We start from the raw sequence: 25,595 nt of genomic DNA on the forward strand, positions 1-25,595 counted from the left end.
AATGGGAGCTCTTGAATCTCAGAGTAAAATAAAGAGGAAGTGAAATATCAAAAGATCAGTATTTTGGTGAGGAGTTCAATTAGACAAAGTTTTCCCAATCAGAAGCAATGAGAGTGGAGAGTTTCCTGTAAAAAAGAAAATGGTTCCAGTGTTCTGCCTGGGAGGTACTCCCCAGGGCAGACAAAAGGGAGAGCACTTGAGTCTCACTGGACAGTGGAATGAAGGCAAGGAGGAAATATAGGGAGAAAACCTTTTCCTTCATTTCAGGGAGAAAATAGGAGAATATGAAATTTCTGATAGTTCTCTGCAAATGAACCAGGTTGAAAGGGGGTGGGTGTGAGAGAGAAAGGAAGGGAAGAAAAAAGACAAGGCAAGGAAAGGAAGCTTGTGAGGCTTCCCGCCACTGCACAGTGCAGAGTCAATGTCGTCACCACTCTTGCTAGTCTCCCATCAGGGAAAGCCTCATCCTAGACCTTCACAATGTCAGATGAGTCCCTCCCACCTTTGCAAGTCACAAGTCAAGGTGAAGTCTTCCCAGCCAGAGGAAGCTAAGTGTACTTTTGGCTGAGATGAGTGAGACTGTAGGTGGCTCTCTGAGATAACCAGAGGAATAAAGTTAGAAGATGGGGAAAGAGACGGGAAGGGAAAAAAGAAAGAAAAAAAAACATGAAGAGAGAAATAAAGAGCCCAGAGAAGCTGGGCATGCAGCAGGACTCATCCCAGCCATTGTTCTTTGGGCTGATCAAGTCCGACTGCCAACCTCCTCAACCAGTCTAGCAGGTTTCTTGGAAATTACTCAGAATCTGATGTCAGCTAGTCAGAGGGTTCTTAAAACCTAGCACAGAGGGGACTAGGACCCCTTACTCCAGAAATCCCTAAGCCAATCAGGAGGGAAAAGAAAATGAGGGGCAGGGCTCAGAAGGAGAACAAAAGTACCTTGGGCCAAGGGAGGACTCAGTGACTGCAGAGACACTGAAGCAAATATTTCAAGTGGCCGTTTCATCTATCACAAGGTCACATTCTGGAGGTCTTGCTGGCTCTCTGGTGCTTCTCCTCAGGGAAATATCCTCACTTATGGGCTCCAGCAGAGTCACCAAGGCTGTTACTGCATCCCGGACCCCACATTTGTTGGGTCTTGCATAAGTAGAAATTAACACCAGGATAAACAGAATTTTTTCTCAGCCAAGATTTAATAGGTTTGTGACTCAAACATACAAGGAAGCAGCATACAGGAAAGGAATCCTGGTACTAGCTCCCCAAGGGGCTCAGTTCTTGTCATTTTAAGGAAGGTGATGTGGGAGAAGGAATGATGTACAAGCACTGTTTAGGTGGGTTTTTGTATACACTTGCACAGTGGGGCATCATGCTCTAACATGTATCACATGACTAGAAAATGGGGGATAAGCCTCACTGTCAGTGGAGATTTTAGTATTTCAGTGAGATTATAATGAGTAAAAAGTCAATGGAAGGTCAGGGCTGGAGTCCATCTCGTCTTCTGGCAGCTGGATATGCTGCCTAAGAAAACAGAAATGGTCCCAGGTTTTTGTTGGTAATGCTAGAGTCTTGCTTCAGCAACCTCAGAAGGCATCCATCCCTCAAAGAGATAAATGGTCAGATGCTTTCTTTTATGATTAGCAATTCAGCCTGGTCAGCTAAGTTAGGAGAGCCCTGCCCTACCTGTTACATGACTTGGGTCAGCTTGTTAAGGAAGGCAAAACGCAGGAGAGGAATATGTCCAGATCCCTAAGGCCCATCAGGACCCTGGTAACCGTGTCACTTGTCTGCTGGGACCAAGTCTCTTTTTTACACTGTCTTCCACTGACTTGCATTCCGTGTACAATAGTTCTTTCAACAGAGCCAGTAGTCTTTTTCTTCTTGGTTACTGCCATCTTCTATCTCCATAATGCTGAAATTTTGATTAGAGTGCCCTTAAAAAAGATTCCCCCTCTCTTCTATCAGTAGACAGATAACTTTCCTCCTCAAGTTCTTGCCTTGCCAATGCCTCCCTCTCATCTTGATTTTCCAGTATTAGTTGGCCAACAGGGTCTGCTGCTTCCTCTTTGGGTCCAACTTAGCTGGTTCTGTCCTACTTAGGTATTTTAGATATGGCTGCTTTTCAGTGGTCAAGCATCTCTGACTTGAAGAAGTACACAGCTGAACAGATGGGTTTAATAAAAGTTGAGATTATTTCTCTATCCAGAATCTCCAAGTCATTTTATATTGTTATTTCTAGGCATTCCAAATACTACTATGCCTTGCATAAATAAACCAAAACATTTCTTCCATGAGAATGACTGCCTTGTCAAGCTAAGCGCACATTCTGTCAATTGTCCAACTTCATGCCAGCAGAGGGCAGGCAGGACAGATAATATCCACAGACAATCTCTGATCCTCAGGTTACCTAATACATATGTTTATCCTGTACAGAATAATTCTGGGAATTATATCAAGATTGTTAATCCTTGGCAAAAGGGTCTATTTGTCTTATCAAGGCATAAATTGATTAGCTGGCTAAAAGCTCTGGTACTTTCAGAATTTAGAAATTTTTTTTGTATTCAGCTTTCTGGAAAGAATTGTTTTCCCAAACCCATCTGATCCCCAGAATTTAAACCAATAATTTAAAATATTGGCTAAGCATCAGAATCATACCTGCAGCTTATTAAAAATGCAGATGCATAATCCTCCTTCCAGACTTACTAAAGAGATCACCTGAGTGTTGGGCCTGAGTATACCTGTAAAAGCTATATACATTGTTTTGATATATAATCGGAATTGAGAATTCCAGATTTCCAACCCTGGGGAAATAAAAAGCATTGTTTAACCACTATTGGCTGCTTTGTGTTGTTGGCTTCAAAGAGCTGTTTCGATAAATGTCAGTCTGAGGATCTTAAGATTTATTCAGTGTTTAGTACTGAAAACGATTTGCCTTATTGGTTTGCTTATTTATTTATTTGTTTAATTTATTTATTTCTCTGGTGCTGCTGTTTTTTTCAGTCTTTAAAATGGCCAAGAGTTGTTAATTCATGCTGTCATATATACTCCATTTGGTTCTGTTGTGTACATGAAGGCGCCCCTCAGATGGGTAGAATGGATGATAAAGCATATTTAGATAGCATCTCTGGACTCCTTGATATAAACTAATTTTGGCTGCATTACTCAATAGGTGGTTGATCACCACACTTACAGGGCTCAACGAAAGCTCAAGGTTTAAGTATGAGGCTTGAAATCTTGGAAGGGAAAGTTGTTCTATTCCGGAAGATTGCACTGGACAGAGTCTCAGTGAAATCCTTTTCAGAGTATCCAAAATGCGGAGACCATGCAACTGTTTTCAAGATGGTAAAGAAACTGACTTACTAAAAAAATAACAACTTTCTGAAGAAATATAGGCAGCTGTCTGAGAGAATGAGGGAAGGTAAATAGCTCTAAAGATGAGGAAACAAATTTATTAAAAGTCTAGGTTCTAGAAGGAGAGGTAGTTAGGAGTTTCCTGCAAAGGCTGTGATTAGCAATTATCAACTACAAATTACTGGGCTAGCTTTGCCAGCAGGCATTTGTAATCGTATTCTATTCAGTAGTGTAAAGATGGTTTAATGGAAGAAAATCAATGCACATAATATACTGTATCAATAGGTAAAGCCAGATTTGTAAGATTTTAATAGTTTGCTAAAAGACAGTTGCTAAAAGTGATTTACTATTTTTTAAAATATAACAAAAATAATAGACTCTTCCACAATATAATAAAGAACAACTAAGATTATGTCAATCAGTGCTGACAAGAGTATGATGAAACAGGCACTTTCATTAATTGTTTGTGTCAATGTAAACTGGTTCAAGAACTTTGAAAAATAATTGAATCTATATATTTCATGAGACAGATTTTTTAAACTTTGACACATTATTTCAAATTTTGTCATTCTTTCTTTAAAAAAAATCCAAAATGACGATAAAACCTCCAAGCACAGAGATATTAGTTTGAGAATTATTTATTAAAATAAAGAAAATTGAAAGTAACTATGAGAGATATCCAAAATACCTGAGTGTGCATGCCTTACATTTATACAAAATTTTTGCATGCATATCCTTTACATATCCAGTTATTTATGTGTAAATTATACACATGTACTCGTGTGTTAATATATTACATGGTAATATATATTATATAGGCATACACACAAGAGAAACTGAAAACAGATGAATTAAAATGTTATTATCAATAATATTTTTGGTTAGGACATAGTGATTGACCATACCTTCTATTTTTGAAAATGTTGATTTAATATTATCTGTTGCAGCAATTCCATGGTCTTCATTTAAGACTACTATTTTTAATACTTTTTAAAAGCCAAGCTTACTTTAACAAAATTTACACATAGTCAAATACATCCTTTTAAAGAATACAGTTTAATAAGTTTTGACAAATGTATGTAGTTCTCTAACCAGTACCACAATCAAGATAAAGAATATTTCCCTAACCTCAAGAAATCTCCCTGTTCCTCTTTTCAATCAATTTCCTGCCCCTAGCCCCACTCCTGGCAATTAGTGACCCAATTTCTCTCCCTATAGTTTTTTTCCTTTAGTTTTTACAAATCTAACAAAAATAAAGAAAAGAGTCTTCCTCCATATAGTAAAGAGCAACTAAGGTTATGCCAGTCAGTGCTGATGAGAGCCAGAACTTTTCCTTTTCCAGAGAGTCTTATACATTTTACCATTTTTGTATCTGGCTTCTTTCATGTTGCATAATGCTTTTGAGGTCTAAACATCCTGTTCAATTTATCGGTAGTTTATTCCTGTTTTATTTATGGGTAGTATTTCTTACATAGACATACAACAATTTATTCATTCATCAGTTGATGGATATTCTGGTTGTTTGCAGTTTTGGGCTATTATGAATATAACTGCTATAAACAATTGTATACAGTATCTGTGGGAATATATGTTTTAATTCTCTTGTGTAAATACCTAAGAGTGATATTTCTGGCTGATATGGTAAGTGCACGTTTTCTAAAGTGGGCAAACCATTGTGTATCACCACTAGCAGTGAATGAGTATCCTGGTCTTCCACATCCTCACTAGCACTTTATATGTCCATTAAAAGTATTTTTTTTTTTTTTTCATTCTAGTAAGTCTGTGTTATGGGCTGAATGGTATCCCTCCAAGATTCATATGTTGAAGTCCTAACACCCAGTACCTCAGAGTGTGATCTTATTTGGTGATAGGGTCTTTACAGAGGTAATCAAGTTAAAATGAAGTTATTAGTGAGAGTCCTAATCCAAAATGACTGGTCTCCTCATAAGAAGAGAAGATTAGGGAAGCATGTAGAAGAAATAAGCGAAGCAGAGATGGTTCCTGGGGAGATGTAAGCCACCAGAGAAAAGTACCCAGGAAATGATGAAGGAGGAAGATGAAATGCCAAAACCTAATTCTGTGGTTATGCCACCAGGCTGAGGTGAGAGGATTACTTGAGGCCAGGAGTTCAAGAGCAACACCCTGGGCAACATAGCAAGACCCCATCACTTAAAAATACAAAATGCCAGTGCATGGCGCATGGTAGTGTGCACCAGTAGACCCAGCTACTCCAAAGGCTGAGTTGGGAAGATCATATAAGCCCAGGAGTTCAAGGTTACATTAAGCCACTCACACCACAGCAGTCCAGCCTGGGTAACAGAGAGAGGTCTTTTCTCAAAACAAAATGCAGTGTACATTGTGCATGTCGATGCTGGCAAGCCAACCACCGGAAGACAAATAGTGTATTTGACTGAAATGGGTGAAAACAGGGCACTTGAAATGTGTGAAAAAGAAGTTAAAGAAAAACAAAACAGAGAAACTTGGTACTTGTCTTGAATCTTAGACACAAGTTAGGAAAATGGAGACAAGGATAAAACAATAGAAGCGGGTTTTGCCTATTTTGAAACTGAAAAGAAGTATTTTATAGTTCTAGATGCCTCTGGTCACAGGACCTTCATCCCAAATACGATTGGTGGTGTCTCTCAAGCTGATTTGGCTGTGCTGCTAATCTCAGCCAGGAGAAGAGAGCTTGAAATTGGATTTGATAAAAGGACAAACAAGAGAACGTGCAATGTTGGCAAAGACAGCAAATGTGAAACACTTAATTCTGTTTATTAATAAGATGAATGATCCAACAGCAAATTGGAGCAATGAGAGATACGAAGAATATAAAGAAAAACTAGTTCCATTTTGAAAAAAGTTGGCTTCAATTCCAAAAACTGCATTCTCTTTATGCCTGCTCAGGACTAACTGCAGAAAATTTCAAAGAGCAATTGAATTTCTGTACTTAGTACATTGGATTACCATTTCTCCTATATCTAGGTAATCTGTCAGACTTCAGTAGATCAGTTGCTGTACCAGTCAGGCTGCCAATTTTGGATAAGTACAAGGATATGGGCACTGTTGTCCTGGGAAAGCTGGAATCAGGCAGTCTGTTTGTAAAGGCCAGCAGCTTGTGATGATGCCAAAAAAGCACAATGTGGAAGGTCTTGGAACACTTTCCAATGTTATAGAAGCTGATATGTAGCCCCAGGTGAAAAGCTGAAAATCAGACTGAAAGGAGTTGAAGAAGAGGAAATTCTTCCAGGATTCATACTTTGTGATGTTAATAATCTTTGTCATTCTGGAGGCACATTTGGTGCTTAGATAGTGATTACAGAGCATAGATCTATCATCTGCCCAGAATTTAATTCAGTGCTGCAAATTCACACCTGTATTGAGGAAGTTAAAATAACAGCCTTAATCAGATTGGTAGATAGAAAGTGAGACTGAACCCTGTTTTGTGAAGCAAGATCAAGTATGCACTGCTCATTTAAGGAGAGCAGGAACCATCTGCCTTAAGATCTTTAAAGACTTCCTCAGATGGGTTACTTTACCTTAACAGATGAGGGCAAGACTTGTGATTGGAAAAGTTCTAAAACTGGTTCCAGAGAATAACTAAGCATTTTCTTGATGATCTTGCATAGTACTATGAGAAAAGTTGACTGCAAAAAGCCTATTACATATCACCTTCTCTAATTTTCTGCCCATTGGTTAACCTCTCCCCATATTCACAAAGTGAAAATTCATAGCAAAAGTCCACATTATGTCACTTTCTTATATTGAGAGCTCTGCTATGCCACCATTGAATTTTTAAAATATATTTTCCCTCTTTTTCATACTCTGCTTCCTTGGATGGATTTGGCAATAGCTTTGTAAGTCATGTGGACATAATTGCCTGTAATAATGAAAACCCTAAAGCAATTTGTTTTTCATTTTCTCTTTAGGCATACTTAGTATTTTTCCCCCAGGCAGATCATTCGGAGCGTGCAAGGGTGTGTGCATATGTTAGAAAGACAACTACCATTTTAATAAAGTATTCAAATTGAAAAAAAGAAGAGAAGGTTGATTGGGACATAAACAGTTACAGTGGGACGACCTTGTGAAGACACAGGGAGAAGACGGCCATCAATAAGCCAAGGGGAGAAACCTCAGAAAGAAGCCAACTATATCAACACGTTGATCTGTTCTTCCAGCCTCCAGAATTGTGAGAAAATAAATTTCTGTTGCCAAACACACCCAGTCTGTGGTACTTTGCTATGGCAGCCCAAATAAACTAAAACAGTGTAAAAAATATATATTTTCTTGAGTTTTATTTAAATATCCTTAATGACTAATAATATTATTTTTGTGTTCATTTTGCCATCTGTATCTCTTCTATAGTAAACTGTTCAAATCTTTTGTCCATTTTTTAAATTGAGTTTCTTGTCTTCTTATCACTGATTTCTAAGTATTCTTTATGTATTCTGGATACCGGTCCTTTCTTAGATATGTGCTTTACAAATATTTACTTCATATTTGTGGCCTGTCTTCTTAATAGTGTCTTTTGAAAGAGAAAGTTTTAAATTTTGATTAAGTTGAATTTATTATTTTTTCATTTATAGTTTATGCTTTTCATTGACGTTTTTATTTTGATTTTTTACAACTTTATTGAGATACAATTGATGCAAAATAAACTGTACACATTTTAATTGTACAATTTGATAATTTGTGACATGTATACATCTTTGAAAGAATTACCACCGTTAAAATGATAGACATTTCTATCACTCCCTTCAAAATAAAGTTTCCTCTTGTCCTCGTGTAAACTATCCCTTCCTTCAACCCACTCCCAGGCAATTAATGAAATTCTTTGTTACTATAAATTAGTTTGAATATTCTAGGATTTATATGAATTAAATCACATAGTATGTACTTTTTTTGCATAGCCTCTTTGATTTAGATAAGTGATTCTGAGATTGATCTATGTTGATGTATATATCAATAATTCATTCCTTTTATTCTATTCATTATCATAAATTGTTAATCAATTTACCTTGGCTGACATTTTAATGCTTGTCATACTTGAAAAATTTACTACACAAAGACAGTGGCTGAAAGGGAATGCAATATTGACCTTACTTACTGAATAGCCCTACTAGTTTTTCGAACCCTCCACCACAAAACAAAGACAATTGGTTTTGTTAAAATCTCAATTTGCCCCCATGTCAGACTGTTGACATTATGAATTAAATAGATAATATAAGTATGTTACATGCAACTGTAGCTCTTTATTGAAATTTTTTTAATTAAAATATTATTAAGTGGGTTACAAAATTCTTCTGTTTTAAGCACATAGAGAAGAGAGATTTTACAAGTGACACATTTATATTTTGGACATTAAAATCACTTAATATGAAAATATTTCAAAGCAATCTAATTTTAAATGTTCTCTCCTTTGTGCAATTTTCTTCCAAATAGTAGCAGCTACTTCTTCGTTTATTGGTAAAATATCTTGAAGTTAAATATTTAGTGTTTGTTTTTCTGAAATTTCTGTCAGCTAGTAGAATATGGGATTGAATTTGTCATTACAGAAATTAAAAACAAAATGAATGTGTGCCTTTTTGAAAAAGGAAAATGAACAATGCACCTTTATGTTTGCTTGGCAAATCTCTTAAGTACTTGGCACAAAATGACCAGAAAACCTCTTTAGAATATAAAAGATTTTTAAGGTAATTTCTTATTTATTTCATGACACAATATTGTATGACAACTATAATTTGAGGATCTCTTAATATACATAAAATTAACCATACCAATAACATTCTGTAGCACTTTACGCATGTCTATTTTCAACTTCTGTGCCAAAAAGACTAATAATTCAATAAATTAATTTCAAATGTGCTATTGCACCTGTAATGTTACTTAAAACAATTTTGTAAAGGAAACTTAAACCAGATATATCAAGAGTGATTACATTTATATGGTTTTCCTGTAATGTAATTTTTACTTTGATAATATATCTTCTTCAGTACCTTTAAATAGCTAAGAAAAGGCTGTTTCATTATTAAAACAGAATCCAGAAAATACCGTAAGCTGAGATACTATTTTTAATTGTAATTTCAGCCAACACTATAGCAAACCTCCCACATAATACTCATTTTTTAAATTCTTTAACAATGTTTTCTGTGAATATTCCAACACTAATTAAGGAAAAAAATTGACCACATTATTTTCTCCTTATTTCAGTCATTTTAAAAAAATCCTGACGTGACAGTGAATGATGTGCTTTCTTAATGATACTATATTTTGTCTTCGTTATTAAGTACAAAACCCAGAAGAAGGTTATAAACTTTACCTTCAAATTGGTGTAATTTTGTAAATACACAGTTGGATTTTTACATGATTATAAATATTGGTGGGAAAATGTAGAAGTATGTCTTGTATCTTTATAGTATAGATGCTTTTAAAAAAAAATTCTGACTCATTGTGATGGCTTCATTCTATCAGTCAGTACTTTGAGGCATACACATAGAGGTTTATTGTGGTAGTAGATATAATATAAATCCATCTTTCAGGCAGTCTTTTTTAAAAGTTAGATTTTTTTAAGCTAAAATTTTGTTAGTTTTTATTAGACCATTGTTGGTGATTATGTCTGAAATGAGTGGTGAAGAGCTTATACTAGGAGAGAATTGTCAGTCTTGCCATTAATAGTTGACCACAGATCTAGACCTTCAATAGTGGAGAAAGGTATATTCATTCACTGGCATCCTATTGAACCAATAAAACAATAGGTATGTTGCTACATAGAGAAATGTGTAAAATAAAGTACTAATTTATAAAATTTTACAGTCACCATAGAAGAAACTACCTAAAAAAAGATAGGAATAGAATATGGAAAAATAAAAAGAGTTCTACAGGGGTGTTCAGATTAAAGATAATTTGCTTTCCTTTAGTAGCCAGAATGTTTGTATTGTTTTTATTTTATTGTTTAGAATTATAAGAAAACACATTTGTATCAAATTTATTTCTTTTTATCCCTACAAAAATGTTCGAATTTGTGTGAAGGTTAATTTAGTCTCTATATACAAGTGCTAACTTCCGTACTCTGACAAATATGAATTATATAATTTCTTTCAATTATTACTAATTTGATGGGGCAGATAATTTATCTTGCATTTTTTGCATTTCTGTGAATTTTTGTGAAGTGTTCATAAATTGTCCATTAGATTTCATCGTTTATTAATTACTAGGTTATGAGAGGCTTTCTTTGATCACTCTGTACCACATAATTACTTTGTCCTTCCTGCCAGTGCCTGCTTTAGCTTTTTATTTTCTATAGTACTTAACTGGCTTATATTATGTGTTTATTTTTTAATGTATTCTTCTATTTTCTTCAGTGCTGTCAACATTGAATAACAGCTGCCATAGATTAGATAGCTGACAAATAACTGTTGAATGAATAATAAATGTCCTTACACATTTTTCTAATAGTGTTGCTATTTTGTGTATTAATCTGAAAGATCTGTTTCTATATTAGAGAGACAACATTTAAGCATATGTTACAAATACATTTTTCAATTTGTAATAGAGTTTATTTTTTATTTTAATTTATTATTTATTAATTGATAAAAAAAGAAATTTAATACAGTTATCTACTTAAATGCATTATTTTTATGGTTTCTGTATTTGATGTTTTGCCTGGGAATACTTTCCTCCCCTCCTTCCTCTCTCCCTCCTTCCATTCCTCCCTCATTTCCTCCCCCCTCTTCCCCCTCCCTTCCTCTCCAACTCCCTACCTCCCTCTCTATTTTGTACTCCCTTCCTGTGTGTGTGTGTGTGTGCGCGCGTGTATGGGTGTGTTTCAGCCATAGAACTTAGTGTGGCATAGGTGAAATATAAAGACATAATTTATGTTCAACATGGAGACTTCACTTTACCAGCATCACTTGCTATTTAATTAGTCTTTGAAATGCTGCCTTTATGGTATACTAAGAAGTCATGTAGATTTGGTTCTGTTTCTCTATTCTTCCATGAAGCTGTCTATTTGTAGCAGCAGTTTCATTCTTGCTTAATGTAGTTTTGCTGTATTTTTGAATATTTTGAATGTTCTTTTTACTTTTATTATTTCTGATGAGCTTTGGAATCCTTTCTTTCATGAAGATATACATATTAATGAGAATAAATTTTGTATGCCTGAAATAGAAATTTGAGCATTTGGCAGAGATTGCACTCTGTGCCCTTAAGCTTTTAGACTAGCGACCACCCTCTGTTGCTACCCCTAAGAACCATGTTAGGAATGAATCACTGTAAGCTCATTCTCTAATGCATGGCATATTCTATGGGTGTTTTTTTTTAGTGCATTTGTTTTTTAAACTGATAAACTTTCGGGATTCAGTGAGAGGTTTTTAAATTGAGATTTTAATATTTTTAGTAGCTGCCTGTTCTTATTTTTTAAATGAAGGATTTTGAAAACTCTTTTTCTTTTTGCTCCATTTGAAATAAACTACAGTTGATGGCCGAGCAAAAGGCACAGGTATGAGGATGGTGTATGCTTGTAGAAAAGCTTTGGGATGCCTGGTCTTCTGGCTGGGTAAGAATCACTGGGTGCTTCTTATACCCCCAAAACAGATCCCCAACTCTGCTCCCAGGTGAAGGCTTTCATGCTAAATGCAACAGTCAGGAATGGTTACAAGGGATATAATACAACCAGCCACTAACTTATTATTCTAGACATGCAAAAAAACTAGTCCCAGTGTTCTCTGGCAAATTTCATCCACAGTGTGTTGTCTTGCTTTCATTTTTACGGTTCAGTCTTAAAACTACAGGAGCACACATTAGGGAGTGTTCTTGCTGAATTAGCTGACGAGAGAAAGGGGATAACAATATGTCCCTGTCTAAGTGGCTTTAAGGTATCTGTGTTCAAAGTCTTCAAATCTTTTGACCTTTCAAAAGGACAGCCTTGCCATTGGTCAGTATATCTTGTCATTTACTATGACATGGTGGTTTCTTGTGTTTGGATCTCTCTTTGAGACAGAGATTTACAAATATGATTACACAACTTTCAAAATTCTGTCAACAGTTTTGTTTTAGGTTGAGCTACTAGCCCCTGAAGCTCTAAGTGACATTCTGAAATTTGTTAATCAAATGAGTCTATGGTTTGTGGCTTTGATGTCTCACACTGGCCAAGTGGACCTAAAGCACTTTGCCATAAGGGGTTTTAAAAAAGTCTTACATAGTCATCCTTTTCTGGCTTTCCTTCTATGCAAAAGCCTGAGAGAGAAAGCAATGGCAATACAAATAAATGAAATTTAATATATTGTTTTAATTTAAGAGCAACAATTCCTCTGGAAATTAATCATATTGGAGAGAATGTGAGCTAGAAGAGCAGCAGGACTCACTTCCCAGTCCTGAAAGGATAAAGTTAAAATATGTCTGGAACCAGCAGATGGCGCCAAAAGCAACCTCTAGTTGCTCTCATTGCTCATTAACATAAGATACTCCCACCAAAGTCATGACAATTTACATTTGTCATGTAAATAACCCAGCATGATGGCAATGATCCAGAAATTACTAGCCCCTTTTCTAGAGACTTCTGAATAATCAGCTTCTTAATTTGCATGTAATTAAAAGTGAATGTAAATGCTGCTAACCAATAGCTCACAAGTGCTGACTCTGGGTCACTACCTATGGGTTGACTCTGCTCTGCAAGGAGCAGCTCCTGTTCAATAAAAGTTGCTGTCTAGGCTGGGCATGGTGGCTCACCCCTGTAATCCCAGCACTTTGGGAGGCCGAGGAGCGCAGATCACGAGGTCAAGAGATGAAGACCAGCCTGGTCAACATGGTGAGACCCTGTCTCTACTAAAGATACAAAAAAATTAGCCAGGTGTGGTGGTGGGCACCTGTAATCCCAGCTACTTGGGGGGCTGAGGCATGAGAATCACTTGAACCTGGGAGGCGGAGGTTGCAATAAGCTGAGATCATGCCATTATGTGCCAGCCTGGGCAACAAGAGTGAAACTTCATCTCAAAAAAAAGAGAAAAACTTAAAAATTATCTGGGCATGGTGGCACGTGCCTGTATTCCCAACCACTCAGGAGGCTGAGGCAGGAGAATTGCTTGAACCAGGGAGTCGGAGGTTGCAGTGAGCCGAGATTGCACCACTGCACTCCAGCCCGGTGACAGAGCAAGACTCTATCTCAAAAATAAAACGTTGCTGTCTAACACCACTGGCTGGCTCTTAAATTTTTCCTAGGTGAAGCCAAGAACCCTCAAGGGTTAAGCCCCAGTTTCAGGGTTTGCTTGTCCACCTGCATCAAATGGACTTGTTTTTAGTAGGCACTCATTTCATTACTTCCAGCTTTAGGAGATCATTTTTCATAACTCTCTCACTGATTACCATTCTGTCTTTGCAGACATAGTTTGGTCAGCTCAGCAGAGCTAACTTTCTCCATCAGGGTTTCCTGTGGTAGCCTCCTGGCTGAGCTAACTGTGGTTCATAGGGAAGAAAAGACCTAGCTTTGCAGGTGGGGATTTTAAAGTTTAGGTTCCAAAAAAATTAGGGCAAATGCTTGACTTTGTTTCTCATTGTTTTCCTTCTATCATCCTTGAGGATAATAGATAGATAAACAATTTGATTTAATGTCTTTGCAGTATACACCCTCCTTTGAACGATTTCTATTATTCTGTCTTAATTTGTGGTTTATTGGAAAGTCTTGGTTCTGTTATGGTGGTCTACATAACCCAGCTCAGATAATAAAACAGAATGGTTTCCTGAATTCAGTGGAAGAACAAATGCTTAAGAGATTTACAAATATAAAATAACAAAGAAAAAACTATTACTAAATTAAAAAGTCAACATTTAATTTTTAAAAAATCCATACTTTTAACAGCTCAGTCACTAAGTTGATGAATATTAATTGGCTACAAATTATTTTCTGGGTTTGATTTAAAAAACCAAAGGACAGAAAGAGATATCGAGCAACTTAATTCATCCTTCCATCTTCAGTAAGTTCCACAATTGACTTTCTGGATTCAGAAGAAATACTTTCTATTATTGCAAATTACCTCGGATACTCCATGAAAGTAGGTGAAATGTAAAATGTTCCACATGCATTGTATTAGGCATTTTATCAATTCATTTAAAACCCAAGTCAGACAGGGCACTTTGGCTCACACCTATAATCCCAGCACTTTGGGAGGCCAAGACAGGTGGATCATGAGGTCAGGGTTCAAGACCAGCCTGGCCACGATGGTAAAACCCTGTCTCTACTAAAAATACAAAAATTAGCCAGTCGTGATGTTAGGTGCCTATAATCCCAGCTACTTGAGAGGCTGAGGCAGAGAATTGCTTGAACCTGGGAGATGGAGGTTGCAGTGAGCTGAGATCGCACTACTCCACTCCAGCCTGGGCGACACAGTGAGACTCCATCTCAAAAAACAAAAACAAACTCAAGTCAGATCAAATAACCCCCATGCTCATACCCTTCAAGGACTTTCCATATTTCTCAGATGGAAAGCCAACAGCCTTAGAGTGACAGGTGCGCGCCAGGGCCACCTGACTTGTCTCTTCTCTATCTTAGCTCTCCTACTCCTCCTACACTCCTCTTTGACCACGTTGGTCAACCTCACTCTTCCTGGAACCCACCCAAGCATGCTTCTGCCACAAGACCTTTGCACTAACTGTCCCCGTTGTCCAAAGCTCTCTTCCTGCAAATGTCCCACGTTGCTTTCTCCCTCTCTTTGTTTGAGTCTTGGATCTACCATCACTTTTTTAGAGAGATGTCCCATAACCATCCTGGGACCATGTAAAATGACACCCCTGGTACCATGTCCCTGCCCCAGACACACACACACCCGTGTTTTGTTTTTTCTTTTCATGATGGCACATATCAAGATTGAGCATGATTTAGTATTTACTTGTTTATTTGTTTACTGATGGACTCTTCTACAGGAACATAAATTCAGTGATGGAAGGATTTTGTTTTCTTCCCTGTTCTATCTTCAGTGTCTGAAACAGTATCTAGTATGCTCAGTATTAAGTTAATATTCGTTAAAAAACTTTGTGAGGCAGAGAAAACCGAATACTATGTCATCTCACTTACGTGAAATCTTAAAAAGTCAAACTCATAGAAACATAATGTAACAGTGGTTAGCAGAGATCAGGGGTGAGAGATGTTGGTGGAAGGGTACAGACTTTCAGTCAAAAGATGAGTAAGTTCTGGGGACCGAAAGGGTAGCATGTTGTCCATAGTTAGCAATACTGTGTCATATACTTGAAAGTTGCTAAGAGAATAAATCTTAAGAGTTTTCACCACATACACAAAAAAAGATAACTTTGTGAAATAAGGGATGTGTTAACTAACTAACTTCATAGTGGTTTTGGTAATCATTTCACAATGTATATGTATATCAAATCATCACAGAATACACTTTAAACATATATAATTTAATTTCTCTATTATACCTCAACAAAACTGAAAAAAAATTGTTGCCCTCCAATTATGTGCAGTATTAACACAATTCTAGGACCATAACAATACCTTTATTATTATGATGATTATGATTATTAGTTTTTTTTGAGACAGAGTCTCTGTTGCTGTTGCTCAGGCTGGAGTACAGTGGCATGTTCTCAGCTCACTGCAACCTCTGCCTCCTGAGTTCAAGTGATTTGCCTACCTCAGCCTCCTGAGTAGCTGGGACTACAGGTGTGTACCACCACATCTGACTAATTTTTGTGTTTTTAATAGAGATGGGGTTTCACCATATTGGTCAGGCTGGTCTCACCCTTCTGACTTCAGGTGATCCACACGCCTCTGCCTCCCAAAGTGCTGGGATTACAAGTGTAAACTACTGTGCCTGGCCCCCTTCGTTAATATTAATTGAATAAATAATTAATGAAAAACATTTTCACCAAAAAAAAAAAAAAACACTTTGTAAAGTAACTCAGATGTTACTATTGTTTGAAAATATGTTTATCTTGCTATATATGTTTTATATATGGCAAGGATGGATTATGATTTTAATTAAAAAATTGATTCAAATAAACAAACATACATGTTGCTGGGCTAGGCCGTGTGATAGGGGATGCCAAGACGAATTCATTTTACTTCTGCTTACCACTTCATGGCCTCAGGAAAAGCATAAAACGTTTGGCAGCAGCAGCAATCTCCAAGTAATTGATAGTTATGAATTATGTAGCCAAAGCAGAGGTAACAGCAAACCATTCTGGTTGTTTTTCACATAGACCTAATTGTTGTAAGTAGAAATGAGAAATTGATACAACAAGAATGGAAATAGCATGTATATACTATATTAATTAGTTACTTAATATTAACGTTTGCCTTTCCTAAATCCTAAATCTGTTCTCACACTGCTAATAAAGACATACCTGAGACTGGGTAATTTATAAAGGAAAGTGGACTCTCAGTTTCACATGGCTGAGGAGGCCTCAATACAAGTAATTTATAAAGGAAAATTCTACATGGACTCACAGTTCCACATGGCTGAGGAGGCCTCAATACAAGTAATTTATAAAGGAAAATTCCACATGGACTCACAGTCCCAAATGGCTGAGGAGGCCTCAATCATGGCAGAAGGTGAAGGAGGAGCAAAGGCATGTCTTACATGGCAGCAGGCAAAAGAACATGTGTAGGGGAACTGCCCTTTGTAAAACCATCATACTGCATGAGACTTATTCACTATCACAAGAACAGCACAGGAAAAACCCACCCCCATGATTCAATTACCTCCCACTGGGTCCCTCCACAACATGTGGGGATTATTGGAGCTACAATTCAGGATGAGATTTGGTTGGGGACACAGCCAAACCATATCAACTGATAGGAAAAAACTTCAAATAATTATAGTAGAAACAGAAGATCAAAAACCATTTTTGCTGGTGCTGCGGCTTATACCTGTAATTCAACAACTTTAGGAGGCTAAGTTGGGAGGATTGCTTTGGTGCAGGAGTTCAAGACTGCGGTGAGCTCTGATTGTGCCACTATATCCAGCCTGAGTGACTGAGAGAGACCCTGTCTCTAAAACATCAAACAAGAAAAAAAAAAAAAAAAAAAAAAAAAAAAGAAACAAAGTTTGAACATTTATTCCTAACTGTTTTTGTACACTGACATCTTTGATGATGAGTTATGGACCTTCTCTCCAGAATAACGAACCTAAACACATAGTACATAAAAATCAAAACGTGAGGGCATGGGGTGCAGGGGCTCGAGCCTGCAATCCAGCACTTTGGGAAGCTGAGACAGGAAGATAGCATGAACCCAGCATTTTGAGATAAGCCTGGTCAACTTAGTGAGACCATGTCTCTACAAAAAAATTTAAAAAGTAGCCAAGTATGATTGTGCATTCTTGCAGTCCCAGCTACTTGAGAGGCCAAGGCTGGGGGATTGCTTGGGCCCAGGAGTTCGAGGCTGCAATGAGCTATGATTGTGTCACTGCACTCCTGCATGACAGAGCTAGAGTTCCATCTCTTAAACAGCATATGAGTGATTCTTCATGGACCCCTTTAAGTCCATTCATGGCTCCTAGTTTGAATATTTCTGATGTAGAGAAATGGAGAAATATAACCAAGGAAAAAGCTAATATACTTACTGTGAATTCTACCTGAAGCCTACTGACAAATTAAGAAAAAAAAAGGAAAGACAAATTATATAAAAGAAGGAAAGAAGTCATAGAAAAGTGAAAGTTATCATGTACTTAGTCTATGCCTCACACTATGGTAGGTTTTTAAAATACATAATATCTCAAGAAATTCCCATCTCACTCATTTGAGGGAGCTGTTGTTATCCACAATTCATACACAGGAAACAAAGAGTAGAAATGGAATTTCAATCCAGGACTTGCTAGTTTCAAAAGGCTATAATCTTTTTAACCTCGTGATGAAAATAAGTGTACTATTCATCAACGAGAAAAGACACATATTTTTCCTTGATGCTAAACTCTAAGAAAAAGAGACTTAAACTTTCTACAGGCTAGAAAGACAATGGTATTTTATGTTTTCTCCATCCTCCTTTTACCGAGCAGATTACAGTCATAAAACTTGGGAGTGTTACGAGTGTTTAAAAATATTTTCATTTGATAAAACTCTTCTAGGACTGGGAAGTTTTATCTGGCAATTAACTTGTGTGTGCTTTGATGATAGATATTGCGTTTTTATTTCTGATACAATTTCTCCATTTCAAACTATCTTGCTTTTTAGACAGAGGCCACTCAGGACATAGCAGTCAACTGATTGACTATATACAGGTCATTTCAGATGGCTCAGATTCCAGCCTAGTTTAAATAACGTAGAAATCCTAGTTATATTTGGAAAGGATCTTGAGAAATCCAGATGTTTAGCAATAATCTGTTGCAGGCAGCATGCATATTAATAGCTAATATTAATTGAGCACTTACTAAGCTCCAGGCTGTGTTTTAAGTACTCTTCATGAATTTCTCTTTTAGTCTTCTCAACAGCTATTTAAATTAAGAGGCACTATTATCTCCATGAGAAAAATGAGACACAGAAAGTGTTTTCCAAACCGTCTATTAATTTAGCCAAAACACTGGTCAGTCTGTCAAATTTTATTCAAATCAACTCAATCAAAACTATCCAATTAAAATGGAAAATAGACATAATCTTACATCTATTTTCTAGAGGCCAGAGTAGAATTCTTCCATATAGTGTGCTTCCAGCTATTTCGCTAAGATCCCAGTTTCAAATGATTTGGATAATATAAAGAATATGTAGAAAAGTCACCCACCTCGCCATGCTGCCCTGTCAACATCTTTCTTTGTAGGTGTTTTGCATCATTCTAAGCAGATTGCCAAGGATCAATCAAAAGTAGAACAATTGAGGGATGAGGTTCTAAGGGGCATCTGAAATGACAGCCTTCCATAAGCATAACCTGGCAGATGATGAGCATCCTTTGGAGAATCGGCAACCTTACACGAAAAGGGCAATTGTCATGTTCCATGGCTGATTTCAAATGATCTTGGCATTTTCTTATCATATTAAGAGTAAGTCATTAGTGAGAGTAACCTTTGGATGTTAACATATCCTACAAAATTAATTAATGCTTAAATTCAGAACTCTCCATTGTAAAGACATTTGTCTTCATTTTTGCTTAAAAAAAAAAGGACAGGGAAAAAGTTCAATTGTAACTGTATTTGGCTTCATGTGAGACACGAGCTCTCACTCTAGAACCACCCACCCATGCTCCGTTTACATACACAAATAGCAATTTAGGATGTGTGATGTCTTTTCAGTTTTAGTGTCTCCTGAGATAATTATTGGGCAGATTCAGGACAGAAGTTGCATAGTTTCTTAGTTTTAATAATTTCTCAAATAATTGGGGTCTTTTCTGGCTATACCTGATTTACCTAGGAGGCCATGCACTTACAGGTCGGCTTTGCCTCAACAGATGTGAGCACCAGACCCTTTCCTGCCTCACAATCACAAACGATACTGCGCAGGACACCTTGGGGCTGCATTAAGGGCAGGTGGGGTGGGAGTAGGAAAGAAGTAAATAGAGATGGATCTGCCAGTGACAGAAGGAGCAAGGATTAAGTGAAGAAGAGGTGACAGAGAAGTCATTGGGTAGAGCAATGCTGGCACAACTGCTAAGCAGGTTCATGGATAAAGCAGTCTAGCTTTTGCATGAGGCAAGTTCAAAGGGGCATTGTCAGGCTTTGAAATTGTGTCAGCTTGAAGCACTGCTGGCATGAGTTTTATAAGAATTTGTGATCACTTCTATACAGTCAACCCAATATCAGGAGAAAAGGATGTCACTTTGTTTTAGGACACTTGCATCGATGTATAATTGCAAAATGTCTGAGTAGATAGTTTAGTTTTTAAGCATAAGAAAGGTAAATGATTGTTTAAAAATGTACCCAGGATTTCATTTGTATTCAGGAATAATGAGGCCAGAAGGTGAGAACACAGTTGTCATTGAAAAGATAGTTTAGTAGTCACAGTTTCCAAAAGGAGGGAACCTTGCCCTGTAGGGCCACAAGAGAGAACACTGAGGTTGGTCACAGGCAGACAGAGGGGAGGACACTTCAGAAAAGCCATTATTGTGGTTTTCAGGGGAAGGAATCGGTGAGGTAAGGTAAGCAGGCTAAGCAGGTTCAGGATTCGCTAGTTTGAATGATTTCAATCAGCTGGAGTGTAGGCCCCTACCCTGTCTCCAGTTGTTTGATAGCTAGCCCTGGGTTGACTAAGGAAGGGAAATAGTATCCATGGTGCAAGAAGAGGCAGATGAGGGGTGTGGGCTTTTAACTGGTTAGTCTGCATATGAAGGCACACTTGACGAAAAACTCCTTTGCTATCTCTAGGGGTCTGCTAACCACTGGAGGGGCAGTCTTTCCCTAATCAGCAAAACCTCAGACGTCAAAATGTTCCTGACAAGGCCGGTCCCCCAAAAGATGGGGTCTTTCTCTGTTTGGTATCAAGAAGCCAATACATGAAACCAAAAGTGAGCATGAAGCAGAGCAAGATTTGTTCAATGGCCATGGAATTGAGAATTGGGAGTATAGCTCAGAAATCAACTTCTTGACTAGTAAGGGGCAAGGGGGTTAAATATAGGGTTTCTCTAAAAAAGGAGTTGGACATTAATAGCAAGAAGAGGAATATTCATATCTTTTCTGGAAATGGGCAGTGAACTTCTCAGAGCTACAGCGCTGCCTTTTTGTCTTTTTATGGCTTCTTCTGTTTGTTGTCATGGCAATTGTCAACTGTCATGGCACTGGTGGGAATGTCATTTAGCATGGAAATGAAATTATAATGAAGTCTGAGATCTTTTTGGAGTCATTTGGTTGGCTATTTTGGTTCTAGCCAGTCTCAGCTGGTCTAGTTACACAGGGAACTTTTTTTTTTCTTTTTTAAAAAATCATAGACATATTGTTTCTTAAGATTAAGCAGAATTAAGACAGGGTAGAAATTCAGCCATGTCATATAGGCATTATATTGAGTAACAAATTATCAGATACAAAAACTACAAAATACGGTTAATGCAACTATGTACAGGGATTCCCCCATTCTCTCTCTGTACCCATGCAAAATAAGTGTGCACTATCAAAACACACCTCCCTGTCCCAACTTCCAAGGTTGTCTTTGGGTGGCTCTGGGAAGAGGAAGCCAAAGTTGCGTGGTTGCATGGAGAAAGAGCAATGGATATTCACTTTGACTTACCCAAAGTTTGTGCAGCCTGGATCTGAAGAGATGGTTGTCTCTTTCTGGTTGGGTTCTACTGGGTAATTCTCAGAGGAGAGGCCATTCCTAATGGTCGGACTCTTATGTGCTCCAGGAACTGTATGTTTTCATAGATGTGCCTCCAGCAGTAATGCTGCCACTTTGGTATGAGAAAACTTTATGAGACATACAAATCAAACCCTTGTATTTTCATTATAAAAATTATTAAGAAGTATTTGAAAGATATTCTTTAGCAAAGGCCTGCATTTTCCTTGGCTAGTCACCTCTCTTGGGGCTCACTCCTCCGCTCTGCTATTCCATCTTTAAATCATTAGTATAGTGTTTATATTTTTCAAATGGCACTTACGTATACTTACATGGAGGGGTAATACATTCCATTACTATCGAAATTCTATCCATCTTCCCAGAGCTGGAAGTTTCACTTGTCTCAAGTTGTTCATTCATGCAGTTAATGTCAATTAAGCACCTAGTCTGTGTCAGTGTTGTTTTAGGATAAAACCAAGCACAATGCAGACAACATACCTTCATACTTGGTGCTGACACTCCAAGGAGGAAGTCAAGCAATTAAAAAAAAAGAATGTGTCAGATGGTTAGTGTCATAGAGAAAAATAAAATAAGGTGGGAGAATAGAGTGTGAAGTAGATGGGAAATATTGCTACTTTATATATGGTGGCAAGGGCAGGCTTTGTTCATAAGGTGAGCATGATTGTGTTTTAGTAAGTTTCCCATTGAGAAGGAACAGCATATGTGAATGCCCTGAGATGGGAATGCATTTGGAATGTCCCAGGAAAAGTAAGGAAACCAGTGTGACTGAAAAGAGTGACAGAGAGAGAAGCAAGGCGTAAAACTAGATAGTAATGGGTGAGGAATTGGGAAAAGAGGCTGTTGGGCCTTGCAAACCAATCTAAGGACTTAAGTGAAAAGGGAAGCTACAAGCAGGTTCAGAGTAGCAGAGCAGAAGAAAGAAATTCACATTTTCACAGGATCCTGCTGGCTTCAGAGAAGAGTTTGCATGGTTAAGAGCATAAGAAAGGAGGCCTTTAATATATTCAAGGTGAAGATGATGAAGGCTTGGACCAGTGATGGAAGTGGAAGTGAGGAAAAGAGTCAGGTTGTGGATATGTTTTTGAAGGTAGAGCCAGCAGGGTCTGCTGTTGGATCAGATGTGAGATGTAGGAAGACTGAGAAGTCTAAAATAAGTCCAAGGTTATTGACTCAGAAAATGTAAGAGTGAAATTTTCACTAACTGAGCTGGGGAAGGCTGCAGGAGAAGCTAGTTTTGGTGGAACAGGTGCAGACGGGGGTGAAGGTGAGAAGATGGAGGAGCTCCATTTTGGAGCCATTAAGTTTGACATTGTGGTTAGACATGCAAATAGAAATGTTGAGTAGGCAGTTAGATACACAAATCTGGAATTCAGGTGAAATATAAAATTGGAAACAATATAGGTACTATTTATAGGCATGTGACTGAAGATCACATAGTCAGTGAGCAATAGTCACAATAGCCAAAAGGCAGAAATGACCCAAATGCCCATCAACACAGAAGAGGGCCAAGGACCATGCCCTGGGATCAGCAGTACTTAGAGGTAGAGCAGATGAGAGAAAAAAAAGAAAAAGAAAAACAGGAAAAGAGATTGTAAAAGAACACCCAACAACTTGGTTGGAAGCCAAGTTAAGAAAGTGTTTCCAGAAAAAAAGAAAAATATGCATTACGCATTTAAGACAAGTTAGGTGAGGAAGCAAATCAACCACGGGATTTAGCAACATAGAGATTATTGGGAACCTTGACAATAGCTGTGTCCAGGGGGGTGGCAGACTTAAAGAATGTTTGGAGAGAGATCGAGAGAGAATTGGAGAAGAAATGTAGAGTGCAGGCATAGATATGTAGTTTGAGGAATTTTGCTACAAAAGGGAGCAGAGATACAGGATAGTAGTTGGACTAGAATGTGGATTAAAATGAGCTCACTTGGACTCGGGAAGGGGAACATCACACAATGGGGCCTATCATGGGGAGGGGGGAGGGGGGAGGGATTGCATTGGGGAGTTATACCTGATATAAATGATGAATTGATGGGTGCTGACGAGTTGATGGGTGCAGCACACCAACATGGCACATGTATACATATGTAACAAACCTGCACGTTATGCACATGTACCCTAGAACTTAAAGTATAATAAAAAAAAAAAAGAGGAAAGTTGTTCAAAATCTTTATTGAATATTCTGAATCATGTCTCTCGATCCACATAACTGGCCCAGCATAGATGCTTAGTCAGTGTCTACGATTAGGATAAGTGCATACATTGTGATATATAGACCTGTGGGTATGCTACATCATACTGCTTTGACATGATTTCACGAATATCTGTCTTATTTAATCAATGCTGGGTTGAAAGCCACTACTCTGACACCTAACATGAGAAGCAGGAATAAAGTGGGTACTGAAACTGTACGTGATGTGCATATTTTGCACATAATCCTCTTAGCCAGTCTTGAAAACAAAATGAAGATGGATTTGTTTACCTGCCTGTTTTCCTTCTTAGTCTGTGATTCCACATTGCCAAGGGTGATGTCTTTTGGTCTCTGTATCCACAGTAACACGTAGTACCTGGGGATCAGAGGCATTTAAAAAAGTTGATTGGAAAACATGAATTAAATGAATGGATAGAAAGTAGTACAGAGGTCTGGCGCTGAACGTTATTACCACCTGAAAGCATACAGGTTACATAAGGAACAGTTCCTTGAACTATCAGGAACTTATTGCTAATGGGTAATACAAATAGGGCAAAATATTTGAAGAAAAACCATGCATGAAACTTGAGTAAGTCTTCTTGACTTGAACTGGTTGTGGACATCCAAAATTAAGAAGTGATATTTAAGTTTTTAGACGAGATTGGGCATGTTCCAGGTGGTATGGCCAGAGACGATTTTTAACTTTTCAGACATAAGAGAGTGTTTTCTTAAATTTGTCAGACTGAAAATTCTGCTAATCTATTAAGGACTTTACTATTATAATTAGCTTGTTCCTTACAATTCACTGATCATAATAATTTATTTTATTATTAACAAGAACATTGCTCACCATGGTTAGAATTCCATTAGGGTTCAACACTAATAAATCATGTGCCACTAGAGTTAATTATCCCCCAAACTTTTAATTAAACAAAACCAGCACTCGTAACCAAACTGGCCCTATGTTGACAGAATTCTGCTATGCAAGTCTGATTTTATGACTTTGTGGTCAGCTGATAATAACTTCAAGAGGCAGCACTCAGGTTGCATATTCACTCTTGAGCCTGTGGTTATCTACTCTGACTCTACCAAAACCTAATAGTAAGTCAGGAGCTGTTAATCAAAAGAAGAGTAATTTGTCAGTGATGGCATAGCTTTTCTACAAAATCTTAGAGGACTGCACTGAAATTCTTCTAATAATACTTTCTCCCTATAACATCCTGTTTGCTCCGTATACTTCAAGCCCTGTCAGGCCTATGGGCTCCTAAGTTCCCAGTGATGGAATTGATTACTTCCAGTCTGAAATAGCAAGAGAGCTCCTCTTCCTTGGGACCCATTGATCAAGATATTCACCTCAGTTTGACTAAACTTTAGATAAGTTTTTTCTTTCTTTCCTCCTTTCTTTTCTCTCTCTCTCTCTCCTTCTTCTTCCTTTTTTTTTTTTTTTTTTGTAAGATAGGGTTTTATTCTATCACCCAAGCTGGAGTGCAGTGGCACAATTTCATCGCACTGCAGCCTCGACTTTCTAGACTTAAGCAATCCTCCCACTTCTGTCTTCTGAGTAAGCTGGAATCACAGGAATGTGCCACTACACCCAGCTTATTTTTTATTCTTTAATTTTTTTGTAGATATGGGGGTGTCTCTATGTTGCCCAGGCTGGTCTCGGACTGCTAGGATCAGGTGATCCTCCTGCCTCGGCCTCTCAAAGTGTTGAGATTACAGATGTGAGTCACTGTGACTGGCTAGATACATTTCTGCTTCACTAGGGGACCCTAATTTATTTATTTTCCTTCCTTCCTTCCTTCCTTCCTTCCTTCCTTCCTTCCTTCCTTCCTTCCTTCCTTCCTTCCTT

General features: G+C 37.7%; 1 pseudogene; it reads left to right on the forward strand.

Annotated features, from left to right (window-relative positions):
• Nucleotides 1-3,213: 3,213 nt before the first annotated feature.
• LOC111540058 lies at nt 3,214-6,946 on the forward strand (annotated as a pseudogene).
• The last annotated feature ends 18,649 nt before the right edge of the window (nt 6,947-25,595 follow it).

Source organism: Piliocolobus tephrosceles, chromosome 13 (assembly GCF_002776525.5).
Source record: "Piliocolobus tephrosceles isolate RC106 chromosome 13, ASM277652v3, whole genome shotgun sequence".
Classification (NCBI taxonomy): Eukaryota; Metazoa; Chordata; class Mammalia; order Primates; family Cercopithecidae; genus Piliocolobus; species Piliocolobus tephrosceles.